We start from the raw sequence: 14,325 nt of genomic DNA on the forward strand, positions 1-14,325 counted from the left end.
TTGGCCAAATGACTTAAAATGATCTCGTAGCTGTGATTACTGTTAATAGAATATAAAAGATAAATGTAACATTAAGTTGAAACTTGAAACACTAGTACTTGTCTTATTAATTCCTTATAGTTTTATTTTTTGTTTAATGAAAAAACAAAAAAAAAATTGTACAAATAACTTAATTGATGTTATAAATCAGGAGTGTCTTGCTACAAAAATGCTGCATTATGGGAAGAGAATGGGGAAAACGGGGAAAACACTTTTTCACTATATAAACGGTCAAAAAGTTTTTATGTCACAGATGCCTCAGGACAAATTCAAATAACTTTTCATTTGCTTCCCAGATGTATTAAAAATATTTGCAGCAAAAAATACAATAAAATAAAAAAAATAAAAATAAATAAAAAAAAAAAAATAAATAAAATAAAATGAATTGAAATAAAAAATAAAGAAAAATGATGTGCCACTCATAGTCTGATTCTTATACATACCGGTACTTTATAGATTTGGTAGCTTTTAAAGAAAATAAATTACATGCAAAAGCAAAGGATACTGCATATATATAGGAAAGTTTTAAAATAAATATGAGTTTTGAAAACTTGTTTTGTATCAATCTACTGAATCTTTGACAAAAAAAATCTTTAAATAAAAACAAGGAATCCCAATTTTAACATTTAATTTTCTTGAATTTTAATCTGAAATGTTTTTCTTTGGACACACTATTTTTTTCTGTTTATACATTTCATCTGGCATTTTTCAAAAGTAGTGATATTCATGAAAAAAATTGTTTTCTTTTACTGAAATTTACTTCAATCACTATGTTAATAAAAAAAAACAAAACACAAAAAAAACAAAAACAAAAACAAAACAAACAAAGAACCAAAAAAAAAAAAAAAAAAAAAAACGCAAGAAACAAACAAACAAACAAACCAAAAAAACAAAATGATATGTTTAACCAGGTCAGACTTATATTGATCATCATCATTATCATAATTTTGATCTCTTGTCTAGATTGACAGAAAAAAGTCATCATTATAAAGCCTAAAATATAACATTTTTAAATATAAAGTGCATTATTCAATTTTAAATTAGAATTAAATTGTCGAGAAATGATCGCAAAACCCACAAAGTTCACTGCATCAATTTATTAGAAAAGGTACTGATTCATTGGTTGTGTCCCTATACCAAGCTTTTCTACAATGCAAATTCTATATTAGAAAACATGTATCTAGAATGTCTTTTGCAGTAATTTTCCTACATCCAAGACCAAGACACTCTTATGTTATTAATCCGCTGAACGATACAAATGAATGACAAAAGATATTAGTGCATTCAAACTGACCAGTTGCTATTGTAAGAGCTGATAAATACTCACTAGCTCCTGGATATTTAAATCTGGATTATTCTATATTTTTCATTGGTAAGGAGAGTACAAATATGATGACTGAATGTTTGTTTTATATTTGAAGGGAAGTTAAAAGAAGATTTATACTACTATTTTGAATCAGAATTTTAATCTTAACCAAATTGCACAAAAGTCTCAAATATCAAAATAAAAATGATACCTCTTTTTTTTCTTCTCTCCTTCATGCAATATGAAGAGTCCTAATAAGGAAACATTTCAATGATGGTTGTATAATTTCTATTGTAGTTAAGGAACAAGCATTATATAAATTTAGGTTACAGACCACCAATTCAACCAATGAGCATTTGGAACGTACGCAAAAATAGTCCTACGCAGAAATTACCCCTGTTCCTCATAGTGCTGTGAAAAAAGTTCTCATCTTATTTAAAAAAATTTAAACAGGTTCTGAAAGGAAAAACATTTCTGAACATTTTATAGGTGCATTTTGCTTCTTGTGATGTGAAGCCTAATCTCCATAATGATTTTTAAATGTACCCCTATCTTGTGAAAACACTGGGATTTCCCATGCTATTTATAGACCCTTCACTTCCGGTGACCAGTACTGCACTGCAAGTCTGCTAACCCCACATGCCATTCTGAGGATTGTGAGCTGACATATGTAGAATCATGCTGATATATAGTCATCTGCAGGTTAAAGTTAAGGTAAAGTCCAGAGAAGCCATTGAATATTGTGAAATTAGCATAGAAGCCTATGGGAAGTGGAATTAGTGGTTTTTAGCCTTAAGTTGAAGCCATGGCAAAATGAAAAGTTTCTTGAAATAGCTTTAAACTACTTGAAGATCTTGTTAACTTTGCCATGACAGGAATACACTACAAAAATCCTTCAAAATATGCATTTTTTTAAGTTATAGGTCCAAATTATGGAAAATTGGTCTTTTTGGCTGATTTTTATGTCCTATCTTGTAAAAAGTGTAGAAAATTTAGTAAAAATATCAAATATTAAACTTTGAGGGCTATATTTACCTAAATATGGTAGTAATAAGCACTTGAAATCAAGTTTTGTGTAGATTTGAGCAAAAATTAGGTTAGAAATGAGGAAAAACTCACTTTCATTACTGCGGTTAAGGCCATATAAGCATTCCCCTATGGCAACATGGAAAATCCATTATTGAGCACTTTTTTTGCTTTAGGTGCCCTTTACTGGTCATGTTTTAATGTGAAAACACTGTATTTACAAATTTAAAGCCAAATATATCACCTTTTGTGAAAATTTAAAGATTTAGGATTTTTGACATGTGATCAAGAAAAAGGGGGAGGCATGTCAGAAATAAATTTTTAAAAATAGACCAATTTCTCAGAAAATGATTACTTTTAAAACTATTTCTTCATTAATATTGTTAAAAAACAAGTTGTGGTTGATATTTTTTATTTGAAAAGTCAGAAAAAGTTCTTTGCAAATATTTAATGCATTTCAGTATGGTAGAATATTGTCACTTTTTTGCTCGCACAACTTGGTTACCCTATATTTAAAAATCAAATATTTAAAAAAGTGCTTGTCACATTTCACTGAAACTTTGCAGATGCATTCAGTATGTGTGTAGGAAGATACCTGTATAGTTATTAATTTTTTCTAAGACAAAAAGTGACTCTTTAGGTTACAGACCACCAATTCAACCAATGAGCATTTGGAACGTACGCAAAAATAGTCCTACGCAGAAATTACCCCTGTTCCTCATAGTGCTGTGAAAAAAGTTCTCATCTTATTTAAAAAATTTAAACAGTTTCTGAAAGGAAAAACATTTCTGTACATTTTATAGGTGCATTTTGCTTCTTGTGATGTGAAGCCTAATCTCCATAATGATTTTTAAATGTACCCCTATCTTGTGAAAACACTGGGATTTCCCATGCTATTTATAGACCCTTCACTTCCGGTGACCAGTACTGCACTGCAAGTCTGCTAACCCCACATGCCATTCTGAGGATTGTGAGCTGACATATGTAGAATCATGCTGATATATAGTCATCTGCAGGTTAAAGTTAAGGTAAAGTCCAGAGAAGCCATTGAATATTGTGAAATTAGCATAGAAGCCTATGGGAAGTGGAATTAGTGGTTTTTAGCCTAAATGCATACATTTTAAGTTTCATTGGTAATATGGTTTTTGAAATACCCCTATGATATTTCTATGTGAATTTGTAAAATGAGGGCTGAGGGCTTTCAAACTGTGAATGATTTTGTTATATTGTTGATTATAATTATTTCTGACGTTTAAACCATAAGAAGGAGGTTTAGAACTAGAGTTTTTATATAACTCACATTATTTAAAAAAAAAAACATCAATATCCTCAGAAACAGAGCATTTCTTCTGGGAAATCAGCAATAAATGATGAAACATCCCTAAAAATAGTTTATGCTTTATCCAGGTTTGAACTGAATTATTTAACATATTGTCCAGAAATTCTCCATTAAAAAATATTTTGAGCACACAGACAAACAGCTTATCAACTAAACAGCAAACATCAATATAGGCTTTTTAATTTATATCTTATCGATATGCGATAACAAAAACACAATATTCCATTACAAAATTGAGACATCACAAAATCTACCAAAAATATTGTCTTACCTTGTCAATCAATAAATAAAATCATCAATATGAGGACAAAAGACTATCAATGAATAATGGTGTAGATTTCAGTCCATTAAATGATTTGATTGATCGTGTTTTATGCTTAATTTATTACTACCGCCAGCTGCATTTGTCCTGTTTACAGGTCAAAACCTAATATTTACATCATAGAAATATGCATAGTCTGATGCAGTGATATGATGAAAACAATAGAGTCGAAATAATATCTTCATAATGATCATAGGCATTGTAATTCTGTCTATTCCTGACCAAAACAAAAAAATATTTATAATATTTCAGTCCTGAAATGCAAACGAATTAGGAAAGAAACTGGACAAACGAAAAAGAAATAAACAAATACAATATAAGAAACAGTACACAATACGGAGGAGATATCGACATGTACAATTGCTAGACCAGTTTGTAATTAACAAAATGGACAAACTTAAAGTTCGGGATTTTAACCATTAAGAAAGAAACTTTCTGTACTTCACTCTAGCTAAACGAACACTTTTTCTAACAAAGGTAAAAACATTGTCATTCCTATATATTTCATGGAATAAAAGTCACATTTTAGGTTACTACTCCATAGTTAATTAACAGTTTCATAGATATATGAATGTGAATGTAAATTGATGATATTTTCTTTCTGGGGCTTCAGCCATTATACAATACTTATTGTCGTAAAAGGCGACTATATAGTGCTGAGAAACCTAGCCGGGGGCTAGGCGTTCTGCTCACTGAGCAACTGGGATGTGTGCCCCAGGTGGTGGAATGGGGTACCTCTGGCATTTTACATGCTGGAGTTGTCAGGCTATTATACGGAAAACCTGACCGCAGTAGTATACCCTGTTGGGAAAGATGCCACGTTCCTCGCACGTTAAAGAACCTTGCTGTGGTAATCGATAGATGTAGAAACCTTTGAACTCCGCCACAGGAAGCTTAATTGCCCGATCCTACCCATCTCTCTCTATTTCCAATGGTAATCAAAATTTGTTGACCCCATTATGCTTCTGTCCCATCCCATTTTTCATTTCATCCTCATTTCATGTTCATTTAATCATCCATTTCATGTTCATTGGTTGAATATAGCTGAAATATTGCTGCTCGGTCGTTAAACTCCAACACTCAATATATCAATCAATGCACTCTGTATCTATCTAGTTTGGTTCATTCTGTTCACGTTTCACCTTATTGGTAAACATTGATCGGTAATATAATTAATAAATAATCACACAATATTCCTCAAATTGTGAATCTGTGTTAAAATATATCTGAATGCGAAATGCAATTGAAGTATTTGTGATGATAATAAGAACCTGTTCTTGGAAAGGGAAAATGCTAAAGACCGATATCTGCGGCTTAGAAGGGAGTTGCTCTGATAATATTATTACGCAAATAATAATAATAATTTTTATTATAATTCTGAGTTTTGCGATGCGATTAATATTCCATAAACATACCGGAAGTGAATGTTAGTATTATAGCACAATTTACTCGCACGACAAGACCGTAATTTAACATTTATGTCCATGGTATGCAAACTATATTAAGATAGAGAACAACCGCACTTTGACGTTATTTGACATATCGGGACGTATCGGGACGTAAATATAAGAGAACCGGCTATTGTATAATTATAAAATCATGACAAAACAAGCGTATGACAAATTGTATTTCATGACCTATGTATTAACTTTATTTTTTTCATTTTTTGTTAATTTATCTAAACTATAAACCATCTACAACAATTTTTTTTATCGTAAAGAATGTGTTCACTTAAGGAGGTAGGCCTAGGATATGGAACATAACTCATGGAATCAGTGATATAATTGTATTATATTATTCAATTTCACCAAACGAAGGCTCTCAAGCATTCGTTTGAAGCAGAATAAAATGAATCCAAGTTAATTAGATGCTTACATAAGATTGATGTAAAATGCTGCATACAAACGTTCCAATGATTTTTAAGAGTTGTGTCCCTTACCCTCGGTCTACCTCCTTTATCAGTAAGTCGGTTACGTGTCAGTATGTTCTCTTATGTTCTTGTAGACTGCTCCAAGTTTACTATTTTTGATTAAATGGCTGTAAATGTTTTCTTTAATATTTAATGAAATTATTCGCAAAGCATGGAAGCATGTCACAAGAATATAAAGAATAAGTAGTTTGAATCCATTAAATTACTGTACCCAAATGTAAATGAGTCTCAATAAGACGACAAACCAGAGACCTTCCTTACATGGAAATCGTCATTCCGCACTGTGATGCATGAACTGTCAGCAAGACCAATTGAATAATTGGATCTTCTAGTTAAATAGAATGGTACTGAGTCAAAACGATATGTACTGAGCAAACAGCGACTATCAAGCACGAGGCCTCGAAAAAATCTGGAGATGACTAGAAGAGGGATATGGCTATTCAGAGATATTCGAAGCTGCCATAAGGAGACGAGTAGTGAAATTCTCAAAATTATCGGCTAGAGAAAAGCATAAACTTTACGATATTCATGATCTGGCCTCAGATATTGATTTTACCAACGGCAAAGCCACATGAAACCACTTCTGAGGTCACATATTTGGCAACACTGCATCACCGTCAATCGAAACATGAGGCTTACGATTAACGGCATCAGGGGCCATTGAGTTTGTAGAAAATGAATTTTTCGTGGATGACGGACTGTTCTCGTTACCAACTACTGAGGATGCAATCAACTTACTAAAGAAAATTCTAAAAGTTCTTCAAAATAAATGAAACATTAGATTGTATAAAATCGCATCAAATAACAACATTCTAACTCCAGATCTTGATTAATTTCGAAATCCTAATTTTCTATAATAGTGAGTATTTGTGAAAAAAGTTTTTTGGGTGCTAGGGGAACGCTCCAAATTACAGACCAAGTATGGTTTAGGTATTTGATATAATGAACATGACATGTTAAAATGTTATCAACCCTCGACCTACATCACCCCGTGGACCGGTAGCCCTTGGTGTGATATACGAGTCTCTGTTTGTAACAGAATGTGATACATATGTTGACATGTAATATTCAGTTTTGATTGCCCCCCTTTAAGAATGTTCGCTGCTCTGTTAAAATCTGTTTTGAGATATAAGCATTTGAAAGTTTGCCAGAAAAAGCATTTCTCTGCATTTTGTATAGGTTTGTCGTTAGAAACGAAATGTAATTGTAAGCAATTTCGACTATGAAACCCCCTAACCTTGGCAAAACAATATATTCGAAACGATTAAGTACTTTTACCCAATAATGTCGACTTATTACTATACCATTGTCTTCCTTTCGATTGATGACTGACCTATTGCGAAATCGGCTGCATGTACATTCAAGGATGCGTTAATACGTAATTCAGGTCAATATGAATGAGGCATTTCAAGCGTAGTTGTTTTCTCCCTTTTACTCTATTATCATTTATTGATATGATGTCGAAATCAAGCACGATCCACTCCTAAAATACAAGTACAATTAAAACATGCATAACTCGTACAAATATTGCTACAATAAATATTCCTACATGTACTCAATTAACCTTAATATAAACAACGTAACCTTACTCAATATTTTTTAATTTTTGTTTTCTTGAGAGCAAGGTTGTTAGAGATCATTTTGTTTTGGGTTTCTATTGTTTGTTTGTGTTTTTTGGTATTAATTTTTCTTTGCAATTATATTTAGTTTTGTAAGCGTTCTAGATGCTCTTTTAAATATGAATTCAAACAGCAAGCTGTTCATTTTAATTACGTGTTGTCATCTATTGCTTTTGTAAGATATGCGAGATACGTCATGTTATATAACTATCTTCCATTCGTTTAATGAATAAAGAATAATAAAGCTTTTATATTCTTTCATTGTTGTTTAATAAATGGATTAAACCTTGAACTCACATATGTTATATGAATCATTTTAATTGGTAATAATTAAAGTTGCCCACAAAACGATTTAAGGTACATGTAGATCATACCTAATATTTTTAGTAGATTAATCACCTTTTTTTTAGGTTTACATTAAGAACACTTACATAACATTATGTCATCATTAAAAAAAAAACCAAAAAAACAAAAACAAAAACAAAAAAAAAAAAAAAAACAAAAAAAAAAAAAAAAAAAAGAAACATTTTCTTGTAATATTAAAAGAAAAACAATAGAAACCCCATTACTTTTTTCTGCCAATTAATCAGTCCTTACAATAGTTCAATAGTTTTTACAATTAATTTTTATCGTTCTACTAAACAACTGTTTCAGGTTTTTTTCTTGTAATTTAAACATAGCGTTTTTTACATCATTTAAAATATATTTGGTTCTTGAAAATGTAATCGTTTGAACGATTTTGAAAGTTAACAGAAAAGAATGCTCAATGTATTAGGTATGATCTGCTTTAAGATAAAAGTTCTTTACTAATTAAGTGAAAGAAAAAAAAACTTTTACAAAATTTCATTAAACTTTGTATTTTGTATTCTATTTTCATCAATTGTTATTGATTGTCATGTTTCCAATTTTTAACGAGCTTGGAAAGGTTCAACATTTTAACACGTGTTTATTAAATGAAACAAATAAATACCTTGAACAAAAATTTCCTAGGAGCTTCCTACTCTAAGCATATTTTGTCAGAATCTTGCTAGGACATGTATTTTATATCTTAACAAGAATGTGATGCAGTTTGTAAAACGATATTTATTTGATTCTTGTTTAATAACCATCTAAGTTTTCTGGTTAAATCGACATTAAATATTTGACTCCTTTTAAGATTAAACTTCATGTTGTTGTAACGTCATACTTGTGGGAAGTAGAAAACATCATGAAGTACTTCATAGCAATAATGTGGTGACGCGAAATTTCCGGTAAAAAGAGAGTCCTACTCGTGGAAAGTAAAACTAAATTGAAATAAAGGAAGTACTTCAGAGTAATTCGGATAATAGTCGGCAATATATTCAGTGACACTTGTAGTTTTATTTATACAATGCATTACGTGACAATAACTATTTACAAGCTTTATAACAAATACTGGGAATATGTCAAAAAGACAACAAACCCACCTGGATGAAAAATGTCGGCTCGAGACGTATCAGAAAACGTTGTGTTCGTAGCATACTTGTGCGTCATTGGTAGTTAACTGTCCCCATGCATTCAAATTAGTGTCGCAGACATATACAAAGAAGTCAATCGGCCGTTTTCCCAATCCTATAATTAGTAAAATTGTGTTTCTGATTATAAAAGATGAAGAGAAACCTCTCATAATTCATAACCTTTTAGATGGAATTTATAGCACATTAAGAAAGCCTACACTATTGTTTACAAACGCAGTAAATTAGTGCTAGGTAGCATATTCACATAAAATACTTGTTCTAACGATCTTCGTGTAGCTTACTCATAATAAATACTACGTGAATAGTAAGGAAAAAAGTTAGCATCATTGTCTTAACAAATTAAGTCTAAAAATGGAGTTAGTCGTTATAACGAAGTAAACATTCATTCATGTCCATGCCAGTTTTTCATTTTCGAATTTACATTTTTATTATATCAATATTTACCATTCTGGACTCGATTTTATATTGTAACAGCATTGATATCATATTACTGTCCCATGTCCACAGCCCACCAAGAATCAGCCTGATTCGTATCCGTTTGAGTGCAGTATATACCATAAGGATTGTTAAAAGTCTGATTTCTGTTCCCATCATCCGCCCAATAAGCACCGCGGTCAACAAATACAAATTCGGAGCTTTGATGCGATTCTTTTCCATGTGCTTTATTCTCTTGCAAAACTTCTGAAGAGACAAAAAAAGATAAAGATATGCTACATTTACTTTAAACGAGATATAAACGATATTGCAGTAATGTTATCGTTAATAAAATTGATACAATAAGTTTTACCACCTTTAAGTTTTACAAAAATGAAATAAAAGTTGATTAATGTAATCGCTGATATGAATCCGAGTGTCAGCTTTTTGTTACTACTCTTCACGAGAAAGTCTTATTATTTCTTACAAATAAAATATATAATTTGCGATCTCGCCATAGTACTTTAACGTTGCCACATTTTTGCGCCTGCCGAAGTCAGGATTGTCTGGCCTCTGTGTGACTTTTTCGTTTTCACTTTCAGTTAATTTATGTTCCTGGAATATACAGAGGTAGAGTTTTCATTGTATCTGTGTATAATGTTCTGTTTGGGGCCAACTGCACTTGCCCAGTGGTATGAGGGTTGCATCGTTGTTCATTGAAGACCCATAGATGGCCTTGAGCTGACATTTTTGTCCCCGTCTGGTTGCTGTCTACATTGTATATTCCATTATACTCATACATATCATATTAATTTGGTTAAACTATAAACATGATCAGCCAGCTTTATTAATGTATACCAAAATGCCCGCCTTGTCGAATATCAAAAAGCTTATGTACAACTTCAGATGGAATATGTACCGCACACGTATTGGAAGTTCCGTCAGAGTCCTCATTACGGTTTTTAAAAATCGTTGGGACAAATTCATGGTCTTGAAATTGAAAGATGACTGAAAAAAATAATGATAATAAAAACGAAGTAGAAAACAATAAGTCAACCCCACTTTGTAGTTGGTGACTTAATAATAATAAGGTTCAAAGAAAGATCAATAAGTATTTTACTAACTTCGTGGTCGGTGATCATAATTATTTATCCATTTTTACAGGAATAGCACCGTCAAAATAGCAAAGAAAGGAACTTATATAATATATTGATACATTACCACTTTTCCACAGTACAAATATAGCTTTGAATGCAAAATAAAATTCCGAATTTCAAACCATTTGCATGACTATTACAAATGATTTTATCTTTAAATGAAATGATGAAGAAAATACATAATCACATAGATCTCAAACTATTTATCCGCTACGAGAATATATACATCTAGAATCCAAATGCCGTAATAAGAATTTCATTTCATTCCTACTTTAAACTGCTTTAAATCCTATTTTATTGAATTTTGATTATGATTTTTGATCCGCTATCATAGTTAAATAGTGTATTTATAAGTGGATTGAATCGTTAAATGCCTAATCGGGTAACACATATTTTCTATTTTTCTTTACTTAGAACAGATATTTCTAAAACAAGTTATGCCCAATAAAAACACAATGTCCCAATCTTATCAAATTCCAAGTTATTTCCTCATATGGTTATGTTAGATAATAAAGAGTAAGTTTTTTTTTCTATTGAATTTGAATATATATTTATCATCTAAGATAAGCTATTTCAAAAGTGCAACAACTAAAAGACTGGTTATGAGGTATGAAACTGTGAAATTGTGAATTTGTAGATTTTTTGCATGCACATATTTCTACCTGTCTGATAATTTTAAAAGCTGCTTGTTATAGGCAATAATTATTGTGTTCATATGAAAACTACATGTATATGTAGGTGATGCATGTTTATGTGCATAGAAATATAGCATAAGTTATTTTCATCTTTGATGAACATTTTCAGAAATCCAGATGGAGTTTCATATATTCCTCCAGAATCTGTACCCATGTTAGGGGAGGAATCAGAGGTTGAAGAGATAAAAAAAGATGCTCTGACCTTGTCATTTCGAGATGAGGCTTGTTGTCATGGTAGCCTGGTTGGAGGAAAGGGTGCACAGCTAGGTCAACTGACATCAATACAGGATAAGGTTATAGAGCTACATAAATTTGATTGAAAATTCATATAACACCAAAATAATGAAAAAGTGATTAAATGTTAAAACTTTCTTTTCTATTGTCATGAATAATGAAGAATTGTACAGTTCCTGAATCAATCCATGCAACGATTTGATGGATCGCTAACCCTGCCTGATTGATTGCTGATTGATAACAGATGACCTCTGACTGACTTAATTGCTGTTTTGCTATGTAAAATGACGAATGATCTGATAAAAATAAAACAATTGTAAAATAAAAGTATTAATTTACGTTGAAATCGACTGAAAGTAAAAATATTAATTGATGTGTAGAATGTTGAAATTATGTTTATATGTGTAAAATTGACAAATAGAACAACAGAATCTGTAAAATGTATTGACCGCGCCATGGTCAAGTGATGCGATCACCAGTTTAACAGATTGGTTTGATGGATCGATGAATGATCAGAAACTGATCAATCACAAATTTTGTTGCATGGACCAGTTCAGGTACTGTTTTATCAGGATTTGCTGATCCCTAAGATTTTTGTTGGAGCTTTGCTCCTTTGAACTTAGTTTTGGGAAATGCCTTTCTGAAACATCTTTTTATCCTGCAACTAAGCTTTCTACTATACAAATAATTAAAATTTAAAAAATTATCTCCACTGCATATTATAGTCTCCTGGTTACTTTTTCAGTTATGGGCAATGTCAAAAACAGGAAATAGATAAGAAGTTAGAAGGTGCCCTCACCAACTGCTGCGCTTAAAACATTGCTGGAAAAAATAAACTATTTTGGACAAATTTTGCATGTTTTATTTAGAAAATTTTGTTGCCAGACAAAAATAATACATTTAACATTGCCAAGATATCAATATATTTATTTGTACTAACTTCAAAACCGTCAGATTAGCTCTGGGAACCCTCAGTATCTGACTGTTCCTAAAGTTCGTCAAATGAATGATACATTTTCGGGCAATTTACTTGTATTGTATATTTAAATGAAACTCCTTGAATCAAACAGTCAAAGGAGATAAAATTGTTTTTTTTTTGCATCATCAGTGTATAAAATTCCCCAACCTTAAACTGACTCTCTTCCTATGTGGATGTGTCCAGTATGTGAGCATGCTCACTAAATTCTTGAATAATTTTGATACAACTACTGTTAATGAATGACAATTCATGGTTGTTAAGTTTTCAAGGATTCTGTCAAGTGACCACATTTAGGGGTATCAAGTTTTGTGGTTTCAAAAATTAATATCTGTTATATAGTGATATAAATAAATTTCAGGGGTACTATTTTTCAACCTTTTCCTTCCACTGCAAAATAGTGAAATTAGTAATTTTTACAGTATACATGTATGGCATTTTTCAAAAAAGAATGGTGTAAAATATTACTCTATACATCATAACTATCCCCCATGCTTTCCACACTTTTATTTCTATATTGAACACTTTTGTGTAGTTATGTTTTATATGATATAAAGATGTACTACATACATGTGCCTGAAATTTTTAGACTTTTAATTAATAAGTCTTTAATTCTGAATTTTTATTTCTTTTTATAGGTTGACATGATAGTACCTAAGGGTTTCTGTGTAACATTAACAGCTTTCACAAAGCAACTTGAGGTATGTGTTCCATGCCACTGGCTGGTGATGTCTTGGTAGCATGCTCGACTCAAGTGAGGGAAATTGTGGTTCAATACCTGGCTGAGTCATGCCATAGACTTTAATATTGTATCATTTGCTAGTGACTGCTTATTTGCCAAGTATGTTGCATATTGAACATAGAATCACTTCTTTTTGGCTCAGTTTCAGAATATTGTGCTTGAATGGAGTGACATGCATTCCTGTTGGGCTGTTGCTTCTGTCAGCAAGCACAGTAAAAATCAAGTTCAAGGTGTAGGAGTTTTGATCTGTCAAAAAACATGGCCCCTATGTGTTCAATTAATTTTACATTCCCATCCAGTAATATATGAAATATCTGCAATTAGATGTAAACTACAATCAATCAATCAATCAGTTGGTTCAAATACAAGTCCATAAAAGAATCAAGCAAGTAATGATGCATGTTAAAGTTTCTGTTTCAAGTGTTTAATACCTTAAAGGTACCACTATCGTATTGCATATCCCTGAGCGGGTGTAAGTTAAAACATGGATGCTATAAAAATATAGTGCATTTTCTTTTTGCCTCTCTACAAACAATGTTTTGTCAAAAGATATGAACAATGACTTATAAAATAGAGCACACATCACACTGTAAGATGAAGAACTTTTTTAAAAGAAAATCTAACATAATAACATAAAAATGTTCCACTGAAAAGGTTGCTTTGGTGAGTGCAAAAAGAAAGTGAAAGTAGGGAAAATGGCTATTTATAGTTCAAGACTACTTTTCTGTCCGATCTTCGTGGACTCACCCTATTTTCTTTGCGGGAAATTATTTTTTCACATGTCCTTAGAAATGCTACATAAGTGAAAGTTTTATTGAATCAATTTACATATTTTTTAAATAATCCTAAAAATATGCACTTCACTATAGAAGTCTATGGGAAAATTAATATGATACTGAGACCAAAAGTGGTCATAGGTGTAAAAGTTTCCAGCTTTTAGCCTGCCTCCTAATATTTAAAAAATTAAACAATTTTTTACTTATGTGCCTGTGTTAAATCTGGAGATTTAGCCATATTTGAAAATTTCTCC

The 14,325-nt window shown here is 31.4% G+C and overlaps 1 protein-coding gene and 1 long non-coding RNA gene across 2 annotated transcripts in view; one reads left to right on the forward strand and one right to left on the reverse strand.

Annotated features, from left to right (window-relative positions):
- Positions 1 to 14,325, reverse strand: part of LOC148602721 (uncharacterized) — a 31,163-nt gene that overhangs the window by 12,781 nt on the left and 4,057 nt on the right. The window contains exons 2-4 of the mRNA XM_088553306.1: positions 9,522 to 9,758; positions 9,027 to 9,171; positions 7,296 to 7,445 (exon numbers count right to left, since the gene is read on the reverse strand). The gene's annotated coding sequence lies outside the window, so the exon portion shown is untranslated. The remainder of the gene's footprint in view (positions 1 to 7,295; positions 7,446 to 9,026; positions 9,172 to 9,521; positions 9,759 to 14,325) is intronic.
- LOC148602722 (uncharacterized) lies at positions 11,439 to 13,449 on the forward strand. The gene is made up of 2 exons (XR_015916768.1): positions 11,439 to 11,636; positions 13,192 to 13,449. It is a non-coding gene; the product is annotated as an uncharacterized LOC148602722 (long non-coding RNA).

Source organism: Perna viridis, chromosome 11 (genome assembly GCF_037379345.1).
Source record: "Perna viridis isolate PV_CMFRI_1.1 ecotype Kerala chromosome 11, ASM3737934v1, whole genome shotgun sequence".
Classification (NCBI taxonomy): domain Eukaryota; kingdom Metazoa; phylum Mollusca; class Bivalvia; order Mytilida; family Mytilidae; genus Perna; species Perna viridis.